Source organism: Betta splendens, chromosome 21 (assembly GCF_900634795.4).
Source record: "Betta splendens chromosome 21, fBetSpl5.4, whole genome shotgun sequence".
In the NCBI taxonomy this organism is placed as follows: domain Eukaryota; kingdom Metazoa; phylum Chordata; class Actinopteri; order Anabantiformes; family Osphronemidae; genus Betta; species Betta splendens.
Genome location: NC_040899.1, coordinates 3,785,445 through 3,800,261, shown reverse-complemented (window position 1 = coordinate 3,800,261; position 14,817 = coordinate 3,785,445).

Genomic DNA, 14,817 nt, shown 5'->3' with positions numbered 1-14,817 from the left:
AAATGGCTCGGCAAAAGTACAGGCAGGGAACAGGCAAAACTCACGGTAAGTAGATAATCCAGGGTCGGGCAGGATACACGATGCAGACAGGAACAAAACACGAGGAACACGAACACTCAGGGAACTCAGGAAACTAGGGACGCTCAACTCAACAATCTGGCAAGTGACTACGGGAACAGGAGGTGACTAAATACACAGGTGAGTGATTAACTGATACAGTGCAGGTGAGGATAACGATCAGGTGGAGCAGGGATAGCTGTGACAAGACAAAAACCGGAAGTAAAGCTAAAGCAGGAACAGAAACCAGGAGACTACCAAAATAAAACAGGAAACAACTAGACACAAGAACACAAATCATGACACTTCCAAAGTTCTCCACTGTAGTTATGGAGCTAACTGGGGGTCGTCCCAGCTTTTGGGTTGGTCCCAGAGAATCGCGTGGTGAAAGGCAAAATCAGACCTAACGGGTCGTATTGACTGGCCAGGATTTTCTAGATGTTTCTCATGGTTGGGGCACCATAACTGATTGGGCGGTGTCTTTAGCCTAAGGAGTCAGTAGGAAAGTGCCAAGCCAGAGCTCAGCACTGGTAGAGCTGATGTCTACAGGTACTTGGCTAATAACACCTGATGACCTCAGCTGGTGACAGATGAGCTCTTAGCTTGTCCACCAGCTTTCGTGCTTCCTTGGGGGTTGGTAAACTCTGAAGGCAGTTATTAACATAGAAGCACTATCCACCGACCGGTGTTAGTGCTCGTCACTCTGAGGGTGGACCCTGATGTGGCGCTGCAGTGCAAAGGTTGCACAGCAGGGGCTGCAGGTTGTGCTAAAGGGGAAGACCTGGCATTCATTGATTGTGACAGGTTCATCGGTCACACGTAGCGTAGAAGTGAGTGGTCCTATGGAAGAAGTTGGTCCTTGTGTAACATGCCTTTGAATCTCAGGAGGGAAGGTCCCAAGGTTGGGCCAGGTGGGAGATGTTTATTCAACGTTTGGTCCTAGTGCTGAAAGGACTAGTTGAGCCAGGCGATGCTTGTCATTATGACTGAGCAGGTGGTGTGGGATGTACCAGGACTCTGCCACTTGGTGCACCTTTGCATGAGACAACTTGACCACGGAGCCAGCTTGAACCAGCTTCTCGATCTCTGCGCTGTAGGTCTCAGCTCGATCTGGATCGTTCTTAAGCCTTCTCTTCTCTCAAGCTGGGCATGACAGCATCAGGGCTGCCTTGCAGGTGCATCACATCAAAGTCATGAATCCTCTCTCCTGTTATGTAACTGCACCTTGTGTGAGGTCCTGAATGATTCTCAGACTCATTTTGTGGCGCAGAGACCTTCAGATGACTCTGTACCTACAGACAACGGTGCGATCACATTCTGTGGACTTTAGCAGAAACAGTGCTGTCATGTTCAGGGTCGGTTTACAGCTGCTTCCATTACACAATGATAATGTTGTGATGCAGTGTTTTTGTGGAAACTCATCGTGCCTGCAGCGCCACCAAGGCCTCAGTGCAGGGAGGCGAGCGAGGGGAAGAGGGCGCGACTGCTCGCTGTTCTGACAGATTGCATCAGGTGTGACCTCAGCGTCTGAGACCCACACGGTGGCTGAGGAATCTGGCAGCGAGGCCAAGCTGCTCATCAGCCCCTGGAAACAGAAGCAGAGCGGCAACATCTCTGCTGAGAGAGAGATTCCATCAGTGTCACAGGAACGCCTGCTTAATCACAAACACACAGGTGACCCACTTTATGCAACAAGCAAGGAGCAAAGCAGCCTTCAACTCAGCAGGTGTTGGAAAGTCCCTAAAAAGGGAACATGCAAACGATGTAAGCACCAAACTCATCAATGTGTGACAAGACAGTGGAGGTGTCAGCGGTCGGCCCTAAATTCAGCCGCATGATTCTGACTGAACGGCAACAGGCCGTTAAATACGAGCCTTTAAAAGCTGAGGCCTTAAAGGAAACACTTGCAGGTGCTCTGACCAGGAGGCCTCGTGTGATCCTCCAATGAATCAGGCTCACGAAGCTCGAGCGCCTAAGCTCCGTCTTGTAAAGTTTTAGTTAATGGGAACCAGTCCCAAAATACAACAAAGCTGTGTTTGGATTACATCATGCAAACTCCCGAGCAACTCGTCCCTCCCTGAGCAACATGAGGCCAGCGCAGCATCGGCAAACAGCGTGTCCTGCCAGTGGAAGCAGCTCCAGCGGGTCACCAGCGTCTGGAGGCTTTCAAAGGCCCGGTCCGATGTCCCGGTGGCCTGCATGAACCCCAGCGGCTGATCTGACCTGTGTCCTGCTGAATGAACAACTGTGGCTCGGTTAAGTCCAAGACTGTGGCCCGTGCTCGTAAATTCCCCTCCGGAGGTTTCCTTGCTGTAAATATCCATATCAGGTTTACACTCATAACTCAGAGGAGATTAAACAAACCTTCGTGGGATGGAGCTGAACAGCGTTCCTTCAGAAATTCCTCCTCAACCTTTTTCATAAATCTGGATGAAGGTTATGCAAAAGAAACGTAATGTGCATCATTTAAACAAAGAGCCGCACTAGCACCTCAACATGGAAAATATACTATAATGAATCCTTACTACTACTAATATACTGATATTATACATAAGAAATAATCAGATCCCAGCTGATCTGCAAAGTAGTTTAACAGGAGCAACATTTATTAAAATTAATATTTTGTTCTCGTGAGCATTGGACGTCAGATGTACACAATATACAAATGGTGCAGGCGCTAAATTTTGTAGTAAATATACCTTCTAGAGACAGCAGCATTAAAATTGGCATGTACAAAAATACACATTTGATTTTCCCCACAAGGCACAAGATAATATATTTATTTATACATATATATATGAAATAAACCACTTTTAACACTCTTAGTGTACCTACGCTGTGGGTTTTTAGAATTTACTTTTATCATATAATATGAAGGAATATACACATTAAACACAAGTCACTGTTATGAAAATAACAAATATAATGTATTAATTGATAACATACTGAGACTATTTAAAGAGGTAACACTTCACAAACAGCCTTATTCCAATGTTAACTCTGAAAACTGCACTGGTGTTAAGAGCATAATCTGGTGATGGGTAGATGAGGCGTCATGAAACGTTTCGACACATTGCAAAACTGTATTGACTGTGTCACTGAATACTGACACCTGCTGGACATGAAAACTCCCTACAGGCAACCTAGTTGACAGACTCAGCTGACACTGATTTTGTAACTTAATATATACAATAATATAATTTAAGCCATTGTATGTTATATAGTATTATTTCATATCTTCATTTACATTTAAAATTTATATTTTTAGATACAGTCGATAAAGTGGACATGTATCATAACTGTGAGGTGGTTTTGTTTAAATAGGAAAGTTCTGTCGAACAAATACGAAATTTAACCTGCACAAAACAATATGATTAGTAAAGAGTCACTTTGGAATTTAATCTGAATTCAAAAAGATCAAGTGAAAACTTTTTAAAATTAATTAATTATTTTAATAGTACACTTTCACTTTTTTATAAAATTAAATCAAAAAAGAAACCTTATTTATCGATATGAGATGAATTATAGATGAATTTGACGATGAACGGCAAACGCTCAGGGATTCCATTCGGCAGATGCAGCCCAACACATGTGCTTCCTTATAAACAGTCTGGCGCGTCAGACAGTGACTGTTACAGGAACTGTATCGGTCACGTGCTTTCCCAACGCGATACGCGCACCGACAGGAGCTCGACGCAGGCGCCGACGCATCGGTGTTGCCGGACCCATCACTAGCATAATCTGTATACGCATGTATTTACACACACTGCAGTGGAATAATGTCATTTAGTGCAAGTGTCACCTTTAACATCATGTTATGGACAAACACACAGACACTCACACACCCACAACAGGACGCGCTCCTGTTCTTGTTCTGTCAGACTAAGACCCAAGTGCTAAAAAAGCAGGAATGAAGAGGCTGTTCCTTCAATGGCACACGTTTTCTCACATTTAACAGCTCGGACCATTTTTCCTGCCTCTCTCCCTCACAGAGAAATAAACCAGAGCTGCTGAGGACAACACTGCTGCTGTGTCTGGACATTTGGCTCATGTGAATAAATACAGGCTTCACTGATTCACTGGTTCGGGCAGATAGTAATAGTTCACGTAATAGATGCAACTGCTCATAGAAGCTACATTAAATATATGCATTGCTGCCATAGGCTACAGGTGTATATACTGTAGACAAAGTCCTAAAGGTTTCCACATGTGACTGAAATGAAAGCATGTGTCATAGCAGTTACCTGTTGTTGTCATTAGTGCTACACAGCTCAGAAACCAAAGTTTAGGCTCTAAAACATCCATCAAAGTTCCTAACAGCACAGTTTCCCTTTAAACTGTTGAAAATGTTAAATGTTATGTAAAAGTCAAAGTATTAGCTCAGCCCGAAGGCCAAACAAGGACGCGGTGCCACAGGACGTTTCTCTAGGGACCAGACTTTGGCACCGGATCTGCAATATTAAAGTCACTAATGAGAGTTAATTATTAAATATTTGAGGCTGTGAAGCAAAGTCACTGTCACATACGTGAAGGACAATATGTTGGGTCTACTTTTTGTCATGATTTGGCCATGAGAAGATGAACCATAAGCAGGAAGTGCATTGGTACTTAACTTATCGTCTATGGTTGTACCATAAAGTCAACTGCAGTGTTATCACATCAAAAAAGACACACAACCGTTGTACACAAGTAAACACAAGTAATCAGGTAAAATCAGTCCGTCAGCCGCTCATCTACACGTACGACTCCTCTGCAAAGAAAAGCTGTTCAAAGTCGTCCAGGTGCGGGTCGCTGCAGCGTCTGCTCTGCCACTCCCTCTTCCCCTGAACCAGGGCCAGCGCCACCTCCTGGCTCCTCTGCAGACAGGTATCCGCGTCCTCCTGACCCTGCGAGGAGAAGTAGTCCCTCACGGCTCGGGTGGCGGAGGGAGACAGGCAGAAGCGAGGCTCTGCGTAGGTGCGCTCCACGTCCGACACCCTCAGGCCTCGGTCCTGGGGCCGAGGTCCACCCCGTCTGTCCAAAGTCAGGCTCGCAGAGGCTCTAGTGGGCTCAGACGCTCTCCGTGGAAGGGGAAGGGTCCGGTCTTTGTGTCCGTCCACGGCCGGAGTTAGAGAGTGTGACTTCTGCCTCTGTAGGACCAGCGTGGTGCCACTGTGTCCATAGAAAACGCCCTGTGGCGGCTGCACGGGCTCCTTTGCGGCCGCTCTTCCTGTGGGCGGCTTCGGCCTGTTGGAGGAGGCTGAGCCCAGAGGCCCAGAGCTGCACGTCTGGTCGTGGAGCTGCCTCAGTTCTCTGACCGTCAGGGCTTTCTCGGAGCCCCTGTAGAAAGGGGAGCGGTTGTGCTGCAGCTGCAGCAGGGCCTGCTGGTACGACGGAGGGCTGCTGGACCTCCGCTTGTCGTTAGCGGCGCCGTTACTGCTCGCTTGGATGCTTCCATTTACAAAAGCCACGTCCTCCTCTGTGCGTCCATTATCGGGCTGCTTCAGCGACAGGCAGCGGTCCTTTTTGAGCCACGTGTTTGGGTGGAGGCCGTGGGGGTGGGGGGGCTGTGACAAATGAGTGGGCAGGTCCTTGTGGGAGGGCGAGCCTCTGGGGGAACGCTGGGGCCGTCCAGGGGACAGAGGGGAGAGAGGGGACAGAGGGGCCGGCTCGCTCAGGGGGGCCGCCCCGTTGGACGCGCAGTCAGTGGAGTACTGGGAGAAGGCGGAGTCTAAGGAGCTGAGGGAGGAGCCTGTGGGCGAGGTTGCCGGTGACGACAGACTGGAGCAGCTGGCGTCCAGGCGTAACGGAGGCGGAGGCGTGTGCTTCACCTTCCTCCGTCCACCGTTCTGGACTTTGCCTCCCCTCTTCTCGCACCCATCTCCTCCGTGCTCCTTCAGCTGCAGAGCCTTTAGCCGCTGCTCCAGAAACACCTCGTCCTCGTCGTTCATCTGGAAGGACGACACATCTGGGAGGAGAGAAATGAGATCATTATTGATATTGACTGTCGCTACTAAGACTTGGACTAAAGGCCTTTCTGTGCCGCTTCGTTACCATAGCGCTCCAATTAAATCTACTAAACTGCAGACGGGCCTCTGCACGACAGCATCCTGCAATTTAGCGTCTGTCCCTGGACTAGGTACCAAAATAGTCAGGAATTCAACTTGCAACCTACAATAACATACAATCAAGGTTATAACTATACTGCAGTTGTGGAGGAGCAGAGGTCAAACGAGGCCTCGGACAGAGCTGCCAGAGCTCTCACCTTCTTCATCTGCGTTTACACGAAAATGGAGCAGAGGTGTTAACACGGTGACGAGGTGTGATTTAGCGTGTGGCTTTAGGACATATGTCCACAACACAGGCGTCAGTGACAGAAAACAGTGCTTTCATCAGGTGCAAATACAAGACTGCACAGAGACAAACCTCACCCTCTGCAAACATGCATTCATTTTCCAGATGTTTCCTGTAGTGGTAATAAATGATTTTACTAATGGAGGATTTCCACTAAACACTCGCGTGCGGAATAAACAGCACCGTTTTCTCTTTCAGAAGGAATTTAATCAAACTTTTCTTATTTCCCCGTCAAGGCTGTTTCCTCTCAATTTTGTTTATTCCTGTTTTTTGTTTCATTATTTTGCAGCGTTGTTTGTGTGAAACGTCCTGGAGAAGTAATAATTTGGTAAATTTACGTATATTTTCTACCAACATGAAGTCGTTGCTGAGACGCAGGTCGCTCCAGCGCTGCTTCTTTGTGCAACACTGACACCTTAAGTCACTTCTGGACGTAACAGCTGTTTGTGCGTCTCCATGGCAACGTGACATCCAAAGACCCTGCCCTTAAAACTTTATCTACACCAGGAGGTGGCTCTGCAGCATAGAAATGAATGGTTTCTCCTTTTTGTTTTCTTTTTTATCTGGGATTTAGACTTTATTAGCTCAGAGACTTCAGCATCATGATCTTAGGGTTAATTACTGTTAATAACACATAATAACAGTGGCTGTGGTGCATGTGTGGTTTAAAATAAAACCTTTGAAGCGTCCTGTTTTGTTAGTGAGCTCACAGACGAGGCATCTGCACGCGGACCTTCACATGGTCGAATTCCTGGTTTGAATATGAGCGGTACAGATGGAGCGGTCCATTTTCGCTGATTTCAGTCGACTGTCAGTCACCTTTCTGACGCTGATCACACACTTATCACACCCTCATCAGCCGACTGTCAGCAGCCCTCCTCCTTGGTCTGTCTGGGGAAGGTGTTAAAAATGTTAATGAGGCCACCCCCATTTTAGCACCAAAGACGCAATTCCAGGGTAAAACCAAAAGGTGGAGCTTTAGTATCTGACCCGTAGAGTTTGGGTCAAACAGTAAGTATAGGCACTGTTATAAACAGTGACATAGATCTGATAATGTCAGTTCTACACTGTTTGCTAGGGCATACAGACAAGCAGACAGACAATAGTCTGTCTAAACAGTGAACTAAAAAGTTGAGAAAACTTGAAAAGTTGACTTCATTTCAGAATTGAATGTTGTACTAACTTTTTTTTAATCATAGATAAGCATCAGCAGCTCACGCTGCCACAGCTGCCAAACTACCTTCTGGAGGTTTATCAGTTACTGGCTGTATTAGGTTGAGTTGGACTTCACAAATGAAAATATTAAATTCTCATTCTATATATTATTTTTATTCACTTGAATGTAGTGTGTGTCAGTCTGCCTGCTTCAGGAGCTGTTTTAAATTAAAAAAAGAACCTTTCTATGTTCTAATCAAGCTTAGATGAACATAACAATAGAGAGCCTCTTTTCAGACAGAACGACCATCCACAGCACCAGTTAGACTGGTTTCACACCACCCCCTTCTCCCCAAAGCACCAGAGTCCTGCAGTGCTGTTACCTGATGTAATGTAACCAGATACATTTGTGAACTACTTGATCCATCCATCACTTAAAAGAGCCTAGTGGTTAAAGCACACAACTTCTCACCCACAGTTTTTAATTAAACTGTTTTTGTTAGTTGGTGGTTTAAAATAAGAAACTTTTATATCCTAACGCTATAGACTTAACACTTTCTTTTTAACAAGTTTTATTTACAGATTTTATAAACGTCCAGTTCATTTGACCATTTTCTAAACCAAGTTGTCTGAAAGTTGGGTCACTACATTCTTTTAGAGCAGAAATGTTTCTCAAGGAGCTTCTACATTATATGTCCTTCATGGGGGACATGGTCTTCACACCTTCTCACAGTCCTTTGTTCAACTGATGGGCCAGTTCTTTACAGGTGTGAAGTGAAGCCTATTGTAAATAAAGGATAGTGCCTAACTTTACTCAGACTGAAGGTTCCTGCACTTTTGGTAATGTTTCTGCTTTAAGAAAAGTCTTTAAGTTAACTTGAAAATTATTGACCAGTCACAATCAGCCGATTGCAGTGACATTTGGCAGTAAAAGGTGACTGAAATGACACAGAACTGAAAGAATATCAGCTGGCATAAGTTAAAACACATATGTATGCAGATCTCTGTATTCTGTGTCACTTGAATTTGTGTGGTAAACGAAAGACACCAGAGGCAAGTTTACACCAGGAGTCTCTAGCTGGGAGCTTCTGTGCCTTAACCACTAGGCTGTTGGTCCTCTGAGGGAGACCTACTGTATGGACAGTAACTAAATTCCTTCATACAGCATTATGTTAACAGAGCCTTGATTTGAATGGAACCTTCAAAGTTATGGATCCATGAAGAATTTTCTTTTTAAGCAGTTTACAAATATATCTGGTTTTTATGGCTCAGGTGAAGTTGTGTGGAAGTTGAGTCATGTCAACTCTTTCAGGCTGGTGTCCTTTTTGGGGGAGGGTTCATCACACCTACTCACTTTTGAGTCTTTTGTTCACGTAACGAGCCAGTTCTTTGCAAGTGTGAAGTGAAGCCAAACTGGAGGATAATATGGAACTTCCCTCAGACTGAGGAAGCTTTTGGTCTTTGTCAGTTGTCAAAAAATGCCAGTAAATTTAGAGCTAAACATTACAATACAGTAATACATACAATACAGTAAAATTAAAACAAATAAAATATCCATGTGGATGTTGACTGAATGTTTGACTAAAGGGCATTGTATTCATAACAGCTGTAATTTTCTACTTCTTGCTTAGACATAAATAACTTTAAGTTCAGTTATAAACTACTTTACATTTAAGACGCTCATTTATGTTCTCTCTCTCTCTCTCTCTCTCTCTCTCTCTCTCTCTCTCTCTGCCTGTGGGCCTGGATTACACATCACTGCTCCACCTGGTGCATGAATGTGCAATTGCAGGTCATTTCTTAAAAAAGGTTCAGGGGGCGTTAACAAGGTAGCCACGCATTAAGTATGTCACAGTGGGGGGTCATGACTGGTGTAGGGGGGCTTGGTGGAACCTAAGTCATGCTAATGTCATGACAAGATCAGTGTGAAATCCTGCAGCAACGAGGCAACGAAAATTTGCCGCTCCATCTGTAGTTTCTTCCACGGCCACAAGAGAGCAGCCAAGCTCTGTCCTGCGTGAAACCCTCCACACTGAGTGGAAACCTGTTCTACGCAAGCAGAAGTTTGTATTGTTTGATAGAAGCTCATGGCTGAGTTAACGGCTGAGCACAGCTTCTGTGTTTGCACATGGATGTGGTCGATGCACAGCCTCATGTGTTTTAGGTTGAAGGTGATGAAAGTGGAAGCACGTTCTGTGGAAACAAAGACTGAAAGATCAAATCATTTAGCATCGCAGCTCTTCTAAGTTCTTCATGGACCACTAATGCTGCCCTCAGTCTAAGAGAAACCAGGCCAAGACCGTGAACCTACTCTTCATTTGCCTCGACCGAATATTTGATCAAATACCAATTTATTCTGGTCAGAAATCCTCTGCTCCGTTAATCATCTGGACGTGTTTCAGTTCAACGCATGAGCTTTGCTCAGATATCGATCTCTGGCTCAAAGGTGACGTGGGGAAAGAGGGAAACCAGCCACAGGTAAAATGAATGGACGAATGGCCAGGAGGGGGGGGGAGTGGGAGGCAGGGGGGGGAGAAGGGGGGAGATTGGGAGTCAGAAGGAGGGAGGAGGGGGGAGAGTGGGAGTCAGGAGCGTAAATGGACGGAGAGACCAGGCAGCAGCAGAGGAGGCTTTGGTTTGAGGTGATGTGTCGGTTTCTGTCCTGCTCAGGTTCTATTGACAGTTTAAGCTGTTTCACAGGTGGTGTGTGTTTGTATAATTCACAGGAATCCATTATCGGACAGAGCAAGTGCAGCGTTGTGTTTGTGTGTGGCCACAGGGCTCCAGCTGCTGCCGTCACTAGGCTGCAGCCAGCAGCTCCACGCTGTCAGCAGCGTCCGGTCGGATCCTGCAGCCACGACCCGCTTTGGTGTCGGTTCCAGAGTCAGGCGTCGTCTGAACTGACTGGACCTCAGCTTAACGCAAACGTCTCTCGATCCTAAGCAGCGACGGCGTGTTCTACAGCTCAGCATCTGTTTTACGGTCACTTTATTAGGTACAGCTGCAGACGTTCGACGCGTCCGTGGGTCGTCTGTGTCACTTCACGCGTTCTACGTCTTCAGCCTCGTCCTCCATTTTGATGAGCTCATCGCTTTTGTTGATACTGAACCTGATGTGTTGCTCACGCTCACGGGACGAAGACCTAAACTGTGCCGACAAACACAGCTTAAAGGCTAAAGTTTAGTTCCGGTAAAGACGAAGAGGCCTCGAGCAGACGAGCTGCGGCGCCAGGAAAATGTGAGCGTGTTGTTGTTTAGAGGGAATTCAAAATAGCATCATGGTGTAAATGTTTGTGAAAGAGCATGAGACGGATAAAGTCTGGTTGAGCTTCACGCGACTCTGGATAAAAATCTGCACATCTGGGCTGCTTTTACCACCGCTGTCCTTCCTCAGTCCCTTCATGTCACAGACCTGAGCAGGAGGTGGAGCCACAGCTGGTCACATGAGCCGCCCCCCGCGGTGTTCGGAGGCGAACGCTTCTCCATCGCTGACCGTTCCTTTGTTCAGCCTGTTGTGATTCACAGCCAACGGAGGAGAAACCGCTGCTGCTCGTGTTTCTACAACCAAAAAACGGCCGCTTGGAAACGTCTGATCCACGTTTTAGGAGCCTAAAGCTCCACAGTGTGATTTCCCGTCAGCAAAGGTCAAACGACGACTTTTGACCTCACGGTCGGCCTCCACCCACAGACAGAGCTCTTCTGACAGGATGCCGTGCTTCGATGTTTGCAACCAAACAAGTGGGTTTGTTAAAATCCTCGTCGTCTTTTCCATCTGGGAGGTTTTCACTCTCCTCATGTTTTGTTATTGTTTTGTTAGATTTCTCTCTTCTACTTGGTGAAATCATGGATTTGCCTCCTTGCTGCTGTAACAGCATTGACGTGGAGGAAGCAGGATGTGATCCAGCTGTTGGAGCCGAGTCACACTGAGATCAGTTAGATGAGAGTCGCAGTTTGCATCTCTTTGCAAGTGACCTCAGACTGACAGACAACAACCTGCTGACTAACGACTGTCTGCCATCGTATTTAGAGGAAACCTCTGCATTCAGCCCCAGGTTGTAGGAGGAATGATGCATCTCATCCCAGACGGGGAGTGATGTGGTCTGGGAAGTGGCTGGTTTGGTTTCTGGGTGACGTTTCTGTTTTTTGCTTCCTCCTTTTACAGACTCATCATTATGTCCTGTGTTTCTGAGAGGTGACAATGAAACAGGAAGTGTGTGATGAGCACGACTACACACACATTCACATGGAGATGGAGTGTTGATCATTTGAACTGCATCCCAGCGACCAGGTTGGTGAAGGACAGCTGCTAAACTCTGTCTCCCCCGACAACGGCTGGGAGCCAATCAGAAAGCAGACGCTCCCCTCAGTGGTGGAGACGTTGCCTTCTCCTGTTTGTCAGTTAGTCAGATGTGACCGTGACTGTGACAAAGCCTCTTAGAGCCACTTACAATGATTATATTAATCAGATTGAGGGGAATTGGTAGATCAAATCCCACTGAGGGTTTTAGAAATGCTTCCGCATCCTGTGGCAGCTGCTGCCGTTGTCGTCTAATGTTGAGCTTGTGGCTCCGAACACTTATTGATGTACTTGTTTTGTTCACTGTCAGATTCACAGTCACAAACGAGCTGCGCATGTGAACGGTCCCAGTCATCTCATCTCCTGCTCCCTTATGTTACGCAACCATGAAGTCATGAAGCTCCTGCGCTGAACTCTCTTCTATCTGAGTCGTTTTCTGCTGAACCGTCCAGTTGGTTACATCACTAATTACATCATTAACACTGCGTCCAGAGCGGCCGGGGGACATCGTGCCCAGTTGGCCTCATTGTCAGTAAAACCTGGCAGAGAATAACAGCAAAGAGCTCATGATTCTAATAAGTTCACACAGGATAAAGGCTATTTTTACATGCAGGACAAACGTTGGGTGACAGTCGATGATCGCATGGATGAAGAGGTTGTAATGAAAGCGATAGAAGGACACTGAATGTGATAACATCCAGTCATGAGCCAATTTATTCACTTTATTGTCACTTTCCACTAGAAATAAAGGAGTAAAAATTCTGCAGCCTTTGCACAATTTAGCTCTTAGGCATTTTATCATGAACGTCCATCCTTCCAGAATCTATGAAAGGTCAAAGGTCACATTCCAGCAGGCAGAGATTTCATCAGTGGAAGCTTTACAGTCGGACACAGAGGCCTCCGTGAGCTCAGGGAGGAGTGATGTGGACTGATAACGTCTGGCTCATCAGGTCCAGCTCGCACCAAAGGTCCAGGACCCTGTCAAGGTCCTGGAAAAGCAGCAGAAAAGGATGCAGGCGCTGCTGAATGCTGTAACACTAAGCATTACTTCCCCATGTTTGGCCAAGTCCAGTGTTTTAAATTAAATATGCATCATAAGCAGGAACGGCGGCCAAAACTGTGAAAATAAAACCACTAAAAGTGTTTTATTCCAGGGAGAGTTCCGTGATTAGCCAGCGATTTAACACAGCGCATACTTCAGCTCGTTGACATCAGCCAACATTTTCAAACACCAACTCATGCAGACGCAGTATTGACAAATGGGAACCAGAGATTAGTTGACAAATTCACTCTCCATTTCAGTCCGTCCTTCTGCTTCTTGGCGCCGCTGAGTTCCATCCTCCGGGTTCTCTTCCAGAGGCCATAGGAACCTCTGACCTCGGCCGGTTCTGCCAGCGGAGCCGTCTGGCACGCGCACGTGTGAGGAGGCATCCTGGTCCACATCACTGCACCAGGGCTCTGTTGTGCAACACGTACAGGCCTCCAGCATGTGAAGCCAGCGCTGAGTCACTCGCTGGGCGGCCTCTTCTACCACGCTTCCATTCTGGCCACATCTGAGACGTTAAAAAGGCGGAGGACTGTGAAAGCACCAGAGTGGAGCCATGTCAGCGGAACCAACACGCGCTTCAAATGCATGACCTGCTTTCACAAGGTTAAACACAACAGTCTGGACTCGTCTGCGTGGTTCTGACTGTAAACGCTGCATAGTGGCCTTTAATGAGAGCCCTTCATTATGTTTTAACCCAAAGCTGAATTAGAATTATGTAACCGACTGTACGTTTAGCTTTGACTAAAGCGCCTGCAGTCGACAGCTTGTCATGTGGAACTCCATCACGTCTGCCGTGAGACACGTGCGGCCCGTCTATAAATAAAACAGCCACGCCTCACTGTGTTTCTGATCCAAGGGGGACGCGGGCCGTGGGGGGTCCTTTCCAGCCTTGATGTGGGGTCACGGGGGACCTGGGCTCATTGATGTGGCAGTTGATCCCATGGGTGGTGGAAGCCTCTCCACCTCAGCTGCCATTTTGGAAACAGCTTCCAGGAGTTAAAACGAGGCCGAGCAGATTCACCCCTGAAGAACGGGACTCGTCTCTGACTGAGTCCAGCTGAAGTCACAAACCCTCTGTTTACCTCCTGAAGCACAACCGTCACCTCCTCTGACTCACCAGGTGTCAGTGCAGGATACTGGATCTAAAAGAGGCGGCACGCGTGGATCCGCCAGCGCCGCGGAGGAGGGATTCCCCCCACGCTCCTCTGGGCTGGTTCTGGAGCAGCTGGAGAAAGAACGCCTTCAAAGCCGCCTGACATTTACTTCATGGGAACCGTTCAGCAGCGTTGGTGGCGATAACAAAGAGGCAGATGAAAGTTTGGCCTGATCCTCATCTTTCAATGAGGCAAAGGTCGGGCTCGTGTGCCCCCCCCCCCGCCTTCACCAACACATGAAAGGAGCCGGAACACGGGCCAGCGTGAGGAAAAGCCCTGCAGACGCCTGTAAATGAAGGTCGAGGCGTGGATTCACTGGACCCGTGTTTTGGTTTGTTGCTCGTGGAGCTCCTGTAACGCAGCGCGACTTTAATTCGTTCTGGCTGATGACGCGTCCTATTAGTTCTGACAGAGCGATGAAGTCATGCAAACTCTGAGCTACAGTAATCAGCATCAGTGCAGAGCAGATGCATTCACCTCAATCCACGCTCACATTTAAACAGAACATACAGTACATTAGGCCTCATTCAGAGGCCTCGTGTACAAAGACATCTGTAGATTTCCTACTAACTTGGCATAAGTTCAAATGCAGAAAACCATACAGTGCAGATGTATCACTCGATATACTCGGGTTCACTGCACTGGAAGGAGCGACGGGGCTGGAATTTATTACCACTGCTCGCAACAGGTTGTCAGACTTTGACAGACTTCGGACCCACATGCACAATGCAGACACGGTGATGAATTAACAAACAGTTCCTTTATTCTCCACGT